The sequence below is a fragment of the Haematobia irritans genome, chromosome 1, assembly GCF_050003625.1.
Source record: "Haematobia irritans isolate KBUSLIRL chromosome 1, ASM5000362v1, whole genome shotgun sequence".
NCBI classification, from domain to species: Eukaryota; Metazoa; Arthropoda; class Insecta; order Diptera; family Muscidae; genus Haematobia; species Haematobia irritans.
Genome location: NC_134397.1, coordinates 101,339,163 through 101,353,430, shown reverse-complemented (window position 1 = coordinate 101,353,430; position 14,268 = coordinate 101,339,163). Strand labels below are relative to the sequence as shown.

Genomic DNA, 14,268 nt, shown 5'->3' with positions numbered 1-14,268 from the left:
AAATCAGTTCCAGTATTCGGTCGTATAATTGGATCTTCAACATAAAAAGATTTTAATCGGTGTTCGTGCTCGATGATTTCGTCAGTTTGCGTGCACTTTTCAGCGCACTGGGCTGGCCGTTTTTTGGATTACAGGTGGAACAATTAGGTTTATAAATATTTGGAGCACCACATCCAAAGCAAAATATGGAACGATCTTCCAAACAATCCTGGTAACGGTGGCCACTTTTACGGCAATTCCAACAAACTAATGAAATAGCGGATATTTCATCAAAATCCCCTAAAAGATCATCCGAATCTGCCAATAATTCATGAACGTTCTTACGAAAATTTGTCGGTTTTGACGGAAAATGTCTCTTCCTAATATCCTGTAAAAAAAATTCTCTACGACGACATATATCCCTCAAATGCGCTATGGAATCAATCCGAACATTGAGTATCTCATGCTGAATTTCCGGTAAAAGATTTCGCCTAAGAATTTCGACAAGAACCTTCTCGTCTAAAGGCTGAGACAACCTGTCACTAATATTGACAATGGCCTCGTAGAACGAATCAAAACTCTCATTCGACATTTGCTTTCGATCACGAATCAGTTCTCTCCAATCAACATCAGTACGAGAGTCTTTATATTGGGTTTTCAAAGCCGAACATAAACTAGACCAACGAATAGTTGAAACAGATTTATGGTATCTCCAGTACCACTCGCTAGCCTTTGCCTCAAATAATGTAGAAATATGTTGACAAAGCAATTCGAAATTACCTCCAAGGGTTTCCCTAGTCAAAGCCTCTACTCTATAGAGAAAATTTTCAATAGACATCCCATTTCGGTCACCAGAAAACTTGAGTTTCCAGTTACTAATAATGTGACCAACTTTATCAGGCCGAATAGACGAAGCTAAACTCGGGGTATTAGAAACATTTGAGCCGGCCAGATGTCGAGCTGGCAAATTTGACGACCGGTTCGTATCATTTGGTATCCCTAACAATTGTTCCAAAGTTTGAACTGACAAAGGATCTGCAGGAGAAGTATTAATAGGCCGAGAATTCGACGCTACAGGTGACGAAATTTGATTTGTGTGAGGGGGTTGATTAAATCGACTTAAACTGGACTGAATGCTTGAATCAATCATTCTAGCTAATTGTTCTGTAATACGGTTCATCATCTCCTCCTGTTGAGCATTTACCGCAGCAGTAATCAAGCTACGAATATTTACCTGATCAACTGTACGATTCATCACCGGAGACTGAGTGTCCCCCACGCCTAATGTTTCCTGGACAACAGATCTCTCTTGACCCTGATTTTGTGACGACGGTGAAGTTTCGCCAGCAGCCTGTAAACCTACACGACTGGTATCGAAATCTAAAGCTCTCTGCGATTGAAGACGAGTCATCATAGGCGAAGGTTGGTTAGCTACAGTTATTATCACACCACAGGAAGGGCAATTTTTATTTTTCTTAATATATTTAGCAAGACACGACTTGTGAAAAGTATGTGAACAAGATGAAGCAATGCCATAAAGTGGATTAGTAATCAAATGATTACAAAGTGGACATTCAGATCCAGTAGGCAATGACAAATTTCCCGTATCTTGCGACATTTCAAAAGAAACAAAATAAAACCTTAAAAAAAATAAATCCGGAACAAAATATAATTACAAAATAACCTAAATTCCAAATTCCAAAAAAAAAATACAATCCCACCAAAATTCTTATAAACACCTAATAATAATAATTAACATTAGCAGTGAGTGGTGAAATAAATACGGTAGATAATCGATAGAAAAAAAACTGAACAATATCATAAAATTTGAAATCCATCACTGGTGATGGGTTGAGAATTATTTTGCATCGAAAATTCCTTAAAAATAGAAGAAAATTAAAACAAAAGCCATAGACGGTACTAAATTGAAAAAAATAAATCCAATTAAGTAATTTCCTGTCTTGCTTAGAAAAGTATTAGAAGAGAATCATGTTTCCTAAAACTACGTAAACGGTTTGCTACTAGCTTAATGTATCCAATAACAAAAATCCTGAAAACTAGCTCTTTTAAAAAACATAAAACCAAAAACGATGAGGGTACTATAAATGTTATCATAAACGAAGACGGTTTGCCATTAGCCATATGAAATCCAATAACAACTATTCCGGAATTCGTCAATGAAAAGATCTATAACACAAAAATATAGAGTATAAGATATAATAGATCGGTTTGAGCACAAAGCCTAAGAAGTTGCAAGCCAAAATTACGACAATCTATCATTCCTATACACCAGGTGAAAAAAAAATAGTTAAAAAAAGAAATGGAGAAAAAAAAATCTAGGTGAAGCCACACGAAATATTTTGAATTATATTCAAAGATGGAAAAAAAAGTAATTTAAAAATTTAAACTGTGTTGGCCCCACGTTGGGCGCCATAAATAATAAATTATCTGTAGCATACAACGTTCTAGGAATTCCTAATAGTGGCAAGTCTGCTCTGAACCAATATGTAGTGGCACGCATCTGGTATCCGGCCTCTGCTCGTCGGCTATCGGTGGGGTTCAAACTTAACTACCAGGTTCAGTATGTGCCAAAAAAACCACAGAATAACTATTACTTAAAATATGCGTGCGATAAAATAAGATGGATAGGATAGAAAGAATCGGGAAAAAATTAAGAAAACTCGATGCTAAGCAGATGTGTGGATGTTGACATCTGATATTACCCCTCCCAACCTTGACCATGAGCCGTATGCAATGAATTTATACATGGTCCCAAACAACCTTCAACCCATCTCCCAGTTAGGAAATCAAAAAAATATATATTTAGTGCTCCATAATTATTTATTCAACCGAATAATTCATAGAAAACATTTCATCTTAAAATCAAGGCAACTTGCAAAGGAATTCAATTAATATTTCGAAATAATCCAAAAGCATTTAATACGAAACGAAATTAAAAAAAAAAAACTGAATTATACCAATACAAAATTTCCTTAACACTAATCATTATATTCCTAATATTCTATTTTATCCCAAAAAAATGCAAATGCAAAGCAAGGAAAAAAAAATACACTATTGATATGCAGAGATCGGTTATTTCACGAGTAATTACAGAAACAAAAGAGCTGGAAAAGAATATATCCAGTTCGGATATCATGGTATATATATAAATATGTATATGTATATGAGTGGTTAAATATATTTGTACCGCGAAAAGTCCAATAATATCCAAAGATAAACCGAAATAATATTTAATAACAAAAAAAAGTAAATTAAACCAAAACAGATTTAAATTAATTTTTAACTTTTACTTTTACTAATTTTTAGGTTTTCCGAAATTTAAAATAATAAAAAAACGAAAAAATCAAGTTTAAGCAAAATATAAAATTATTTTTTTCCAACACGATAGGATTCGATAGCAAAACCCTCTCTCACATTAGGGCTTAGGATCAAGATATTGAATCTCAATTTCCAAGATACGCGTTCTTTTAAATTGTCGAATCATAAAAAAACGATAAAAGCCGAAAATTAAAGAAAATTAATTTTCACTCAACTGAGCCGGGATTCGATAGTGTGGCTTTATACGTCCATACAACAACAACAATACAAGATACACTTTACATATAATCAAAATCAAAACTTTGTCACCATTATCGAGATTTTATATCAATCACTGCTATTTTTACTTTCAAAATCATATAAAACAATTTCTAATAAGATAAAAATGCGTTACTTTGCACAAAAGAAATAAAACCACATCACCCAAACCGGGCTCGAACCTACGACCTCACGATTGCAAGCCGCGAGTCTTACCACTAGGCTAACTAATGACTTATGAGTGGTTGGCCAAATGCACAATTATAATGAGTGGCAAATACTGTTTTTAATTACACTAAAATATATATTCACCACACCATCATAAAAGTCAATAATAAATAATATTTGATTTTATAAAAATAACAAAAATAAGTATTAATTTTATTAATTAACAAAAAACCATAATAAAAAAAATAAAACCAAGATGAAATTAAAAACAAGGAAATTGAAAATAAAAAAAAATTAAATGACCGAAAGCGGGCTCGATCCCTCAACCTTATGGTTGGAAGCCGCGAGTGCTCTCACTGGGCTATCAACTGATTTTTGATTGACTGGCAAAATAACTACGTGAGCGTTGGGTGACTTTTGATCGTGGTTACATGTAAAAGTTATTCACCTACACACCAAACATCAATATTAGGAGAAAATTCCCCTTCTTGATGACTTTGCAAAATAATGATTTTTGTTGCAAAACTAAAACCAGTGTTTTGATGGTTGGTAATGCCGGGAATAAGTATAGGAAAAGGAAATAAATGACTTACTACTTATTGGTTCCAACGATGAAGGATCCTTCATGGGATATCCGGTAAATCACTAAATTTTTGAATTTGGTTTATATTGGTGTTGGTGTCGTAAATGTTGAAATATAATTGTATTTAATTGTCTTTGTGGTTTTTGGTTGATTTAAATAATCAATTTACGACCGATTTTCACTCACATACATACGAAACCGAAACGATTTAAAAACACGATATCTGCATATTTACAAAACTTTAACTAAAAAAAATTAAAATAACTACTTTTAAACTAAGAACTTTTCCGGATTCAATTCAAATTTACTGTCTTTGTTTTACTTTAAACCGGACAGCAAAAACTATAAAAACTGTAGCGAACACTTTTCTTTTCACACAATCACTCCACAATATTCGTGGTTCGATATGGACCAGCCAATAAATCTATGGTATCCTCAGGAGAAAATAATAAAGATCATATAGGGGTCAATTCGGAAAATGTTGCGGGTTTTTCGCTGAGGGTTGCCCGTACCCATGCAGAGTGCTTCCAAGTCGGATATGCCCAAGGAAAATTCAAAAAATAAGATGCCTAAAACACAAACAAGGTTTCCAAAAATAAGCATCGATGCTTGGATGGGACGAAACCAATACATGTATATTACCTTTTAGCGAAATAAAACAGCTTATGGTTTACCTGCGCTCCTGGTATGGAAAAATGGTAAACCCGGTAAAATCAGGATAATTTTGTCCTGGCCCAAATCACAGGCGGGTGAAATGACTATTGGAGGCCAAAATACAGGAGAAATGCCACCGAATATCCTCTGGGAAAAATCCAAAAACCAAGGAATGTCCACAAATAGAAGAAATTTCGTCCAAATCCAATTTATCTCGTCCTAATTAATAACATACAAGTTTTCAATCCAAAGAACAAAGCACAGTCAATTCTTTTATTTTCATACTTACAAAATGAAAATACAAATTTTTAGTTCAGGATACAAAAAATTTAAATGTTCGCTGCGCTGTCCGATTTCAAATTGAACAATTGACGAGATAAACTGAGAATTTGGGCAAAAGAACTCCTATTTATAGCAAGAGAACGCAATGGAAAGCCAGCGTTAGTAGGCTGGATTTTTCCAAAAACAATGTTGGAAAATTCCTGCTATTTCGAAAATGGCATGAACACCCACAAACCCAAAAAAAAAAAGAAAAACATATTCAAGAAACGCGATCAATAAATCAAGCTAGCAATTCTAGCGTTATCAATAGAGGGAATCACTATGAAAATAGTCAAGTCGTCCTTCAAGCTTTCGATAGCCCAGTGGACAACACCTTCGACTATGGTCACACACGCCCAGGTTCGGATCCTGACAAAAACTCATTTTAGGATACTATTTTTTTATTTTATTTTATTTTACTTTATTTCATTTTATTTTATTTTATTTCATTTCCCCGAAAATATACTTAATTTACATCTATCTCATTCTGTAACACTACCTTCAACCTGCGTCTACCATATCGTAGACTAAGTTTTAAGTACTATTCAAATCCAAGCTTTATTTATGAAATCATAAAACCAATATTATAACCAAATTATTCGAATTACATGAAAGTGTAACAAAATGAATCCAAGTGCTACAAGCGACCCTACATAATCCTTTGAAAAAATGTTTGAAAAATTGTTGAAATTTAGCATTTTTCAAACATTTGTGTCCAATAATATTTATACAACCCTGGAATTTTCGCACGAAAAAATAGGCAGGCATATTATTTCGCATAATCCCTGGGTTTGAGACCCTATTTACGGAGATATATGAAGATATTCGTTTTTCGCAGAAACGAACTTAGTACTAAGCAAAATATGTAAAATTTTACTTTGGATTAAAAAACACTATTTATACCCACCACCATAGAATGGTGACGAGGGTATAATAAGTTTGTAATTCCGTTTGTAACACATCGAAATATCGTTTTCCGACTATATAAAGTATATATATTCTTTTCTTGATCAGGAAATTTTAAGACGATATAACCATGTCTGTCTGTTGTAATCACACTACAGTCTCCAATAATGCAGCAATCGTGCTGAAATTTTGCACAAACTCGTCTGTTGTCTACAGGCAGGTCAAGTTCGAAGATGGGCTGTATGGGTCCAGGTTTTGATATAGTCCCTATATAAACTGACCTCCCGATTTGGGATCTTGGGCTTATAGAAACCGTAGTTTTTATCCAATTTGCCTGAAATTTGAAATTTAGAGATATTTTAGGACCGTAAAGAGGTGTATCAAAAATGTTGAGTATCGGTCAATGGTATGGTATAGCCCCCATCATAAGCGTAGGAAGGCCTCTGGAGAGGGGGCTTAGACCCCTCCAGAAAAATTTTAGCCCCCCCCAGAATTTGAAAACCTATTTACGATTTTACATTTTTATAAAAATTAAACAAGTATATACTCGTACAACGCACAAAGTTCCACCAAAGAGTTTAATGCACAATCGAATTACTTGGGTTGTGGTAGAAGTCTGATATTTATGAAATAAAGCTGTGGTTGAACTTATGATTTAGTTGAATAAAAAATAGTAATTGGTATTAAAACTATTCTTTCATAAATTAATATCTTAATAATGCTGCAAAAAAGCGTCGCCAAAAAAGAAGTGAAAATGTTCTTTTTGGGTCTGGAAGTGGTACAAAATTGGCGGAGAAGCGATGAATGTAATATGAACTTGTCATAGAACGAATGTCCACCGTTTCAACAACCGTTGCAATGAATTTGCATCACTTCTTAAGGTGTGATCCGAATTCAGTGTTTTGAATGTGAATTAAAAATTTTGTGATATTTTCCCAAATAAATAATTTTTATACTTTTTTATGATTTTTAATGCATTCTAACGCTTGTTTGAAACGTTTTCCCTCGAATATTTTCAAATATTATCGATTTTGCTTTTTGAATAATTTGTACCATTTTATTTATTCTTACTCTTTTTTTAAACTATCTGAAAAAAGAAAACAAAAAATTACGCATTAAAATACAAAAAAAATTAAGTAAAAAAACTTCCTGTGTAGTTAAAATAGTTAACTTTTTTGTGATGACATTTTTGGAAGTGCTTTTAAAGTTGTGCCTTTAGAACAACTCCCAATTTTTTGCTGGGAAAAGTGTGGAACTACTCTACGGCAAATGGATCAACCACAGAACTGGTACAGGACTAGTCCCTGGTTTGTATGGACCAGTCCCAGTTATGATCAAAACGTATGGAAGGGACCGTCCTCTTTAACATGGGTTTGTCATTGACGGAGTAAACTTACATTTTAGGACGCGTCTTGGACTCATCCCAAAGGACACGTCCTGGGACAATTTAGCAGGAGCAACCCATAAACAGGTCCTCAGGAACCAGTCTCGGACAAACTCTTAGAAATCTTTTTCAATTTGGACTCCTAATCGAACCCGAAATGAAGAAAAAAAAACTTTTGAAATATGTCGAACAAAAGGTTATTCTGATAATTTTATTTCACAAAATGTGAAAATTGCAACTAACTGGAGCACAGGTACCAGTTCTGTGATAGGTCCGTCAGTGGCAATTTGCACCAATTTCCCCGTAGGGTACTTTTAGTTGCTTTATTATAAATTGATTGTCGAGTTATTTTGATGCCTATTTATACCCTGCGCCACACTGTGGAACAAGGTATTATAAGTTAGTGCATATGTTTGTAACACCCAGAAGGAGACGAGATAGACACATGGTGTCTTTGGCAATAATGCTCAGGGTGGGTTCCTGCGTCGATATAACCATGTCCGTCTGTCTGTGAACACATTTTTGTGATCAAAGTCTAGGTCCCAATTTAAGTCCAATCGCCTTCAAATTTGGCACATGTTCCTAATTTGGGTCAGAATAGAACCCTATTGATTTTGGAAGAAATCGGTTCAGATTTAGATATAGCTCCCATATATATCTTTCGCCCGATATGCGCTAATATGGACCCAGCAGCCAGATTTTTACACCGATTTGCTTGAAATTTTGTACAAACATAACACTTAGTCGTATAGTCAATTGTGCAAAATTTGATTGAAATCGGTTCAGATTTAGATATAGCTCCCATATATATCTTTCGCCCGATATGGACTAATATGGTCCTAAAAGCCAGAGTTTTGGACCAATTTGGTTGAAATTTTGCACAGGGAGTAGATTTAGCATTGTAGCTATGCGTGCCAAATCGATTCAGATTTAGATATAGCTCCCATATATATCTTTCGCCCGATATGCACTTATATGGACCCAGAAGCCAGAGTTTTATCCCGATTAGCTTGAAATTTTGCACAAGGATTACAATTGGTAGTATAGTCATGTGTGCCAAATTTGATTGAAATCGGTTCAGATTTAGTTATAGCTTCCATATATATTTTTCGCCCGATATGGACTTATATGGCCCCAGAAGCCAGAGTTTTGGCGCAATTTGGTTGAAATTTTTCACTAGGAGTACAATTAGTAATATAGTCATGTGTGCTAAATTTGATTGAAATCGGTTCAGAGTTAGATATAGCTCCCATATATATGTTTTTCTGATTTCGACAAAAATTGTCAAAATACCAAAATTTTCCTTGTTAAATCGCCACAGCTTAGTCGAAAAGTTGTAAAAATGACTCTAATTTTCCTAAACTTCTAATACATATATATCGAGCGATAAATCATAAATAAACTTTGGCGAAGTTTCCTTAAAATTGCTTCAGATTTATATGTTTCCCATATTTTTTTACTAAAATTGTGTTCCACCCTAGTGCATTAGCCAACTAAAATTTTGAGTCTTTAGATTTTGTAAAAGTCTATCAAATTCTGTTTAAGTCGAGTGATATTTAAATGTATGTATTTGGGACAAACCTTTATATATAGCACCCAACACCTTTAACGGATGTGATATGGTATCGAAAATTTAGATCTACAAAGAGGTGCAGGGTATATACAGTCGGCCCCGCCCAACTTTAGATTTTCCTTACTTGTTTTTTATTGAATTTTATGAAATAAAACATTAGTTGAACCTATAAGTTCAGTCTATAAAGTTTTAGCTAGGGGGCTATAGCCCCCCCCCCCCCCCTCCCCTATGAAAATTGTCTAGCTACGCTAATGGCCCCCATATAGACCGATCTCCCGAATTTACTTCTTGGGCTTCTAGAAACCGTAGTTTTTATCCAATTTACCTGAAATTAGAAATCTAGACCTATTTTTGGACCATAAAAAGGTGTGTCAAAAATGGTGAGTATCGGTCCATATAGACCGATCACCTGATTTTACTTCTTGGGATTATAGAAACCCTAGTTTTTATCACATTTTCATGAAATTTGGAATCTAGAATTATTTTAGTACCATAAAGAGTTACGCCGAAAATGGTGAATATCTGTCAATGATATGGTATAGCCCCATATAGACAAATCTCCCGAGTTTAATTTATTGGCTTTTAGAAACCGTAGTTGTTGTCCAACTTGCCTGAAATTGAAAATCTGGAGGTTTTTTGGGACTATAAAAATGATTTTATTGTTTGAGATTCTAGAAACCGATGTGTTTAAAAAATTGTTCTTATAAATCCCGAATCTGATAGAGTCTTTATAGGTAAAATCTTTAAATTTATCTTCGGGAAGTGTACTAGTTGAACTGCTCTGCTTGGGAGAATATCTGTCATCAAACCTCCCTGAAATTTCAAAGGAAACTATAATATTTGATACATGGTGGTGGGTATTTAAGATTCGGCCCTACCGAACTCATTGCTGTATATACATGCTTTACATTGCTGACATTTCCATTCATCTGTCGAACTGAACGGACGTGTTTTTTTAATAGCGGATTATCTCATCGTAATAAGTACTTATTACGAGTTTCAAGTGTGGTGGGAATTTAATACACCATGCAGCGAAATTCAAAGTCATACACAGGGTTGCTAACTTCAGGGCTCAGTGGACGGGTATGGCCCAGTTAGTTGACCTGCAGACGGGTCGACGGGTTGCGATAATTTGACAAGTCGAACCTTACCTAAGGTAACGCATCAAAAGGAGGTAATCCCTCAAAAAAGAGATTTGAGGAACGCAGAAATGCCTTGTTGTCCTAAAGAAATTAGGATCAGCAAAGCAATTCCTTAAAATGGGCGCAAGGAATTCTTGAAGCTGGAAAGAGGGAAAGATCACCGGATGTGCTGCCATCCTCTAAATGGGATCAAAGATCGTTTGCCTCAGTTGCTAAAGACAGCTTTGTGATGGCTATCATTAATAAAGGAGCATTGGACGGTATGGTTCCAAAGTAAAAATGGGGGGAAATTGAGAATGCTTTGTCTGGCGTATACTCACAGGTGCTGGAAAAGTTTCCCGGCCCAGATCCTTGATCCAAGAGGCTGGTTGGTATCAAGGACGATTTAAGCTAGTCGCATTTGAGGACCAGAGGTCTATAGAATGTTTTAAGCACCTTTGATACTAATTGGTGAAGATTGGGAACGAGCTCCTCTAGAGTTAGTCAGAAGGAAGACATACCGGATAGACCTAGAGCACATGCGTTAGTCTTGGGCAAAATCGTTCACCATAGTGGTTCGGACTCGTCGTTCCTTTTGTACAAAGGACTAGTTCCTTCAAATCATTCCATCGTTCCTTTTCGTTCACCCATAGAAAAATTATTACCATACGGGCTCAAATCAATACCGTACGTTATTGATAGTTAGCCAACCCCGTATGGTACAATGTCAATACCGAACGGTACAGGCGGTACACAAAGCATGAAAGTACCATACGGTATTATGAAAATACCAAAATGGTATTAAAAATAATACCTAAGCGGTATTAATATTAATACCATTGTTATTGATGAATAAACAGAGTGGTATTACCAAATAATACCAAAACGGTATTGGATTTAATACAAACCCGGTATTTATTGTTATAATACATATTAGTTCAATAAAACACACGTAACAATGACTTTTTCCTTTAATGCATTTATAAAATACATAGTACATACACTTTACCACTTTCTTCATGCAAAATTATTCTTTGAATTGTATGTCCCATCACAGGCTCTGTATGCCTCAAGCTGTCTGTTGTGAGATTTGGAAAGCTTTTGTATGTCTCTTACGTATCTAATGAGAGAATGGTTCCGAATTAGTAAACATTAATAATACTAAACAAGTAAGGAAAGTCTAAAGTCGGGCGGGGCCGACTATATTATACCCTGCACCACTTTGTAGATCTAAATTTTCGATATCATATCACATCCGTCAAAGGTGTTGGGGGCTATATAAAGGTTTGTCCCAAATACATCCCAATAAACACAAACGTTTGAAAATGCTAAATTTCAACAATTTTTCAAACATTTTTTCAAAGGATTAGGGTAGTATTCAAGTTGAGAAATTGTTGAGAAAATCGCGTTCTCAACAAAAAACAGACATTACCCTCAACAGTGAAACTCAACACATTAGCAATAATATCTCAAGTGTTATCCTCAAATTGAAATGCATCGCTACTCAATAATTTGTCAAACAATTTTCGATGCGAGTCAAATTAAAAATTAACATCGTTGCAAATACTTTTCAACCTAAATTTGTGTGAATGATATCCCCACTTCAAATTGAAAGTCAATGCCAAAATTCTATGAATTTGGTATAATTTATTCATTTTCATCAAAATAAAATATATAATAATACACTACACTACATAATACACTACAATACCAATTGATAAATAATAATCTTATTAAACATATCAACAAATAAGAACAAACAAAAAAAAACAAACAACAAGACTTTAAATATCTTAAACATTATTAGTAAACACTTTTGCATTGATAATTCGTTTTCCTTCCTTTTGGTGTCATAAAACAGCATTAAAATTTATTAACATGCGTGTAATTTAAAATTAGGAATGTACTGGACCGCGTGTTAGAATTGATTTCCAGCAGAAGGAATTCACAAAATATCCATTTTAAACTGATAATAGCATATGAATTAAACTGACGATGTGATGCACATTTTCATCCAGAAGTTGTTGATTTCAACAATTTGTTGTTTTTAACAATTTTAATTGGTTGCACTTGTAATGTTTCTGGAAACTTTTTCTTGTCGATAAGCCACTCATTTTTAATTGGTCAGCTTCTTAAAGATGTTTGCAAGAATGTAGCATCCAAAGATTTTAGTTTTCTGCAAAGAGATTTAGATTTAGTGACTTCTCTAAAGTGTTGATTTAATTTTTCATATTGACGTACCAATTATTATAAACTATTTGAAGCAGTTCCAGTTAATTGTCCACCATTTTTTCACCGGTCAGCTTTTTAATGTTTTCAAGAACGTAGAATCCATAATTTTAGTTTTCTGCAAAGAGATATACATTTAGTGACTTCCTTAAAGTTTTATTTCATTTTTTATTTTCACTTACCCATTTTTATAAACTATTTGGTTATTTGTCTAAAATTTTCCATTTTTTATTTCTTACACTTGACCACGAACTTCGTTGCACAAATAAGTATTGAAAACCACATGGTTTTTTCGTTGCATTTTAGGGAAGTGTTTTGTCAAAGTTTTCTCATATTATCTTCAACACTTTTTCAAAGATTTCGTCAACATTTTTGCAAATTGGAAGTAATTCGCAAACAATTTGAAGATGTATTGAAGATGAGCTATTTCAAGTCAAGTTGAATTTATGTTGAAAATTATATTTACCCTCAAACTGAAAAGTTGTTGCATTTGAAAACGCTCATCCTGTGTTTATTGGGATACATTTAATTATTACTCGATTTGGACAGAATTTGATAGACTTTTACAAAATCTATAGACTCAATATTAAAGTTGGCTAATGCACTAGGGTGGAACACAATCTTATTAAAAAATATGGGAAACATTTAAATCTGAAGCAATTTTAAAGAAACTTCGCAAAAGTTTATTTATGATTTATCGCTCGATATATATGTATTAGAAGTTTAGGAAAATTAGAGTAATTTTTACAACTTTTCGACTAAGCAGTGGCGATTTAACAAGGAAAATGGTGATATTTTGACCGTTTTTGTCGAAATCAGAAAAACATATATATGGGAGCTATATCTAACTCTGAACCGATTTCAATCAAATTTGGCACACATGACTATATTACTAATTGTACTCGTAATGCAAAATTTCAACGAAATTTGGCCAAAACTCTGGCTTCTGTGGCCATATAAGTCCATATCGGGCGAAAAATAAATATGGAAGCTATATCTAAATCTGAACCGATTTCAATCAAATTTGGCACACATGACTATACTACCAATTGTACTCCTTGTGCAAACTTTCAAGCTAATCGGGATAAAACTCTGGCTTCTGGGTCCATATAAGTGCATATCAGGCGAAAGATATATATGGGAGCTATATCTAAATCTGAATCGATTTCAACCAAATTTGGCACGCATAGCTACAATGCTAAATCTACTCCCTGTGCAAAATTTCAACCAAATTGGGCCAAAAATAAATATGGAAGATATATCTAAATCTGAACCGATTTCAATCAAATTTGGCACACATTACTATACTACTAATTGTACTCCTAGTGCAAAATTTCAACCAAATTCGGCCAAAAATCTGGCTTCTGGGGCCATATAAGTCCATGTCGGGCGAAAGATATATATGGGAGCTATATCTAAATCTGAACCGATTTCAACAAAATTTGGCACGCATAGCTACAATGCTAATTCTACTCCCTGTGCAAAATTTCAACTAAATCGGAGTTAAAATTGGCCTCTGTGGTCATATGAGTGTAAATCGGCGAAAGCTATATATGGGAGATATATCTAAATCTGAACCGATTTCAACTAAATTTGGCACACATAGCTACAATGCTAATTCTACTTCCTGTGCAAATTTTCAACTAAATTGGAGCAAAAAATTGGCCTCTGTGGTCATATGAGTGTAAATCGGGGGAAAGCTATATATGGGAGCTATATCTAAATCTGAACCGATTTGGCACACTTGACTACA

At 34.3% G+C, this 14,268-nt stretch overlaps 2 long non-coding RNA genes across 2 annotated transcripts; both read right to left on the bottom strand.

The window, feature by feature from the left end:
- Window positions 1–3,217: 3,217 nt before the first annotated feature.
- LOC142240644 (uncharacterized) lies at window positions 3,218–5,455 on the bottom strand. Its single transcript, XR_012723341.1, has 3 exons — window positions 5,271–5,455; window positions 4,970–5,200; window positions 3,218–4,896 (listed from the first exon to the last, which is right to left on the bottom strand). It is a non-coding gene; the product is annotated as an uncharacterized LOC142240644 (long non-coding RNA).
- Window positions 5,456–12,214: 6,759 nt separating this feature from the next.
- LOC142240636 (uncharacterized) lies at window positions 12,215–12,610 on the bottom strand. The gene is made up of 2 exons (XR_012723339.1): window positions 12,528–12,610; window positions 12,215–12,462 (listed from the first exon to the last, which is right to left on the bottom strand). It is a non-coding gene; the product is annotated as an uncharacterized LOC142240636 (long non-coding RNA).
- Window positions 12,611–14,268: the final 1,658 nt, after the last annotated feature.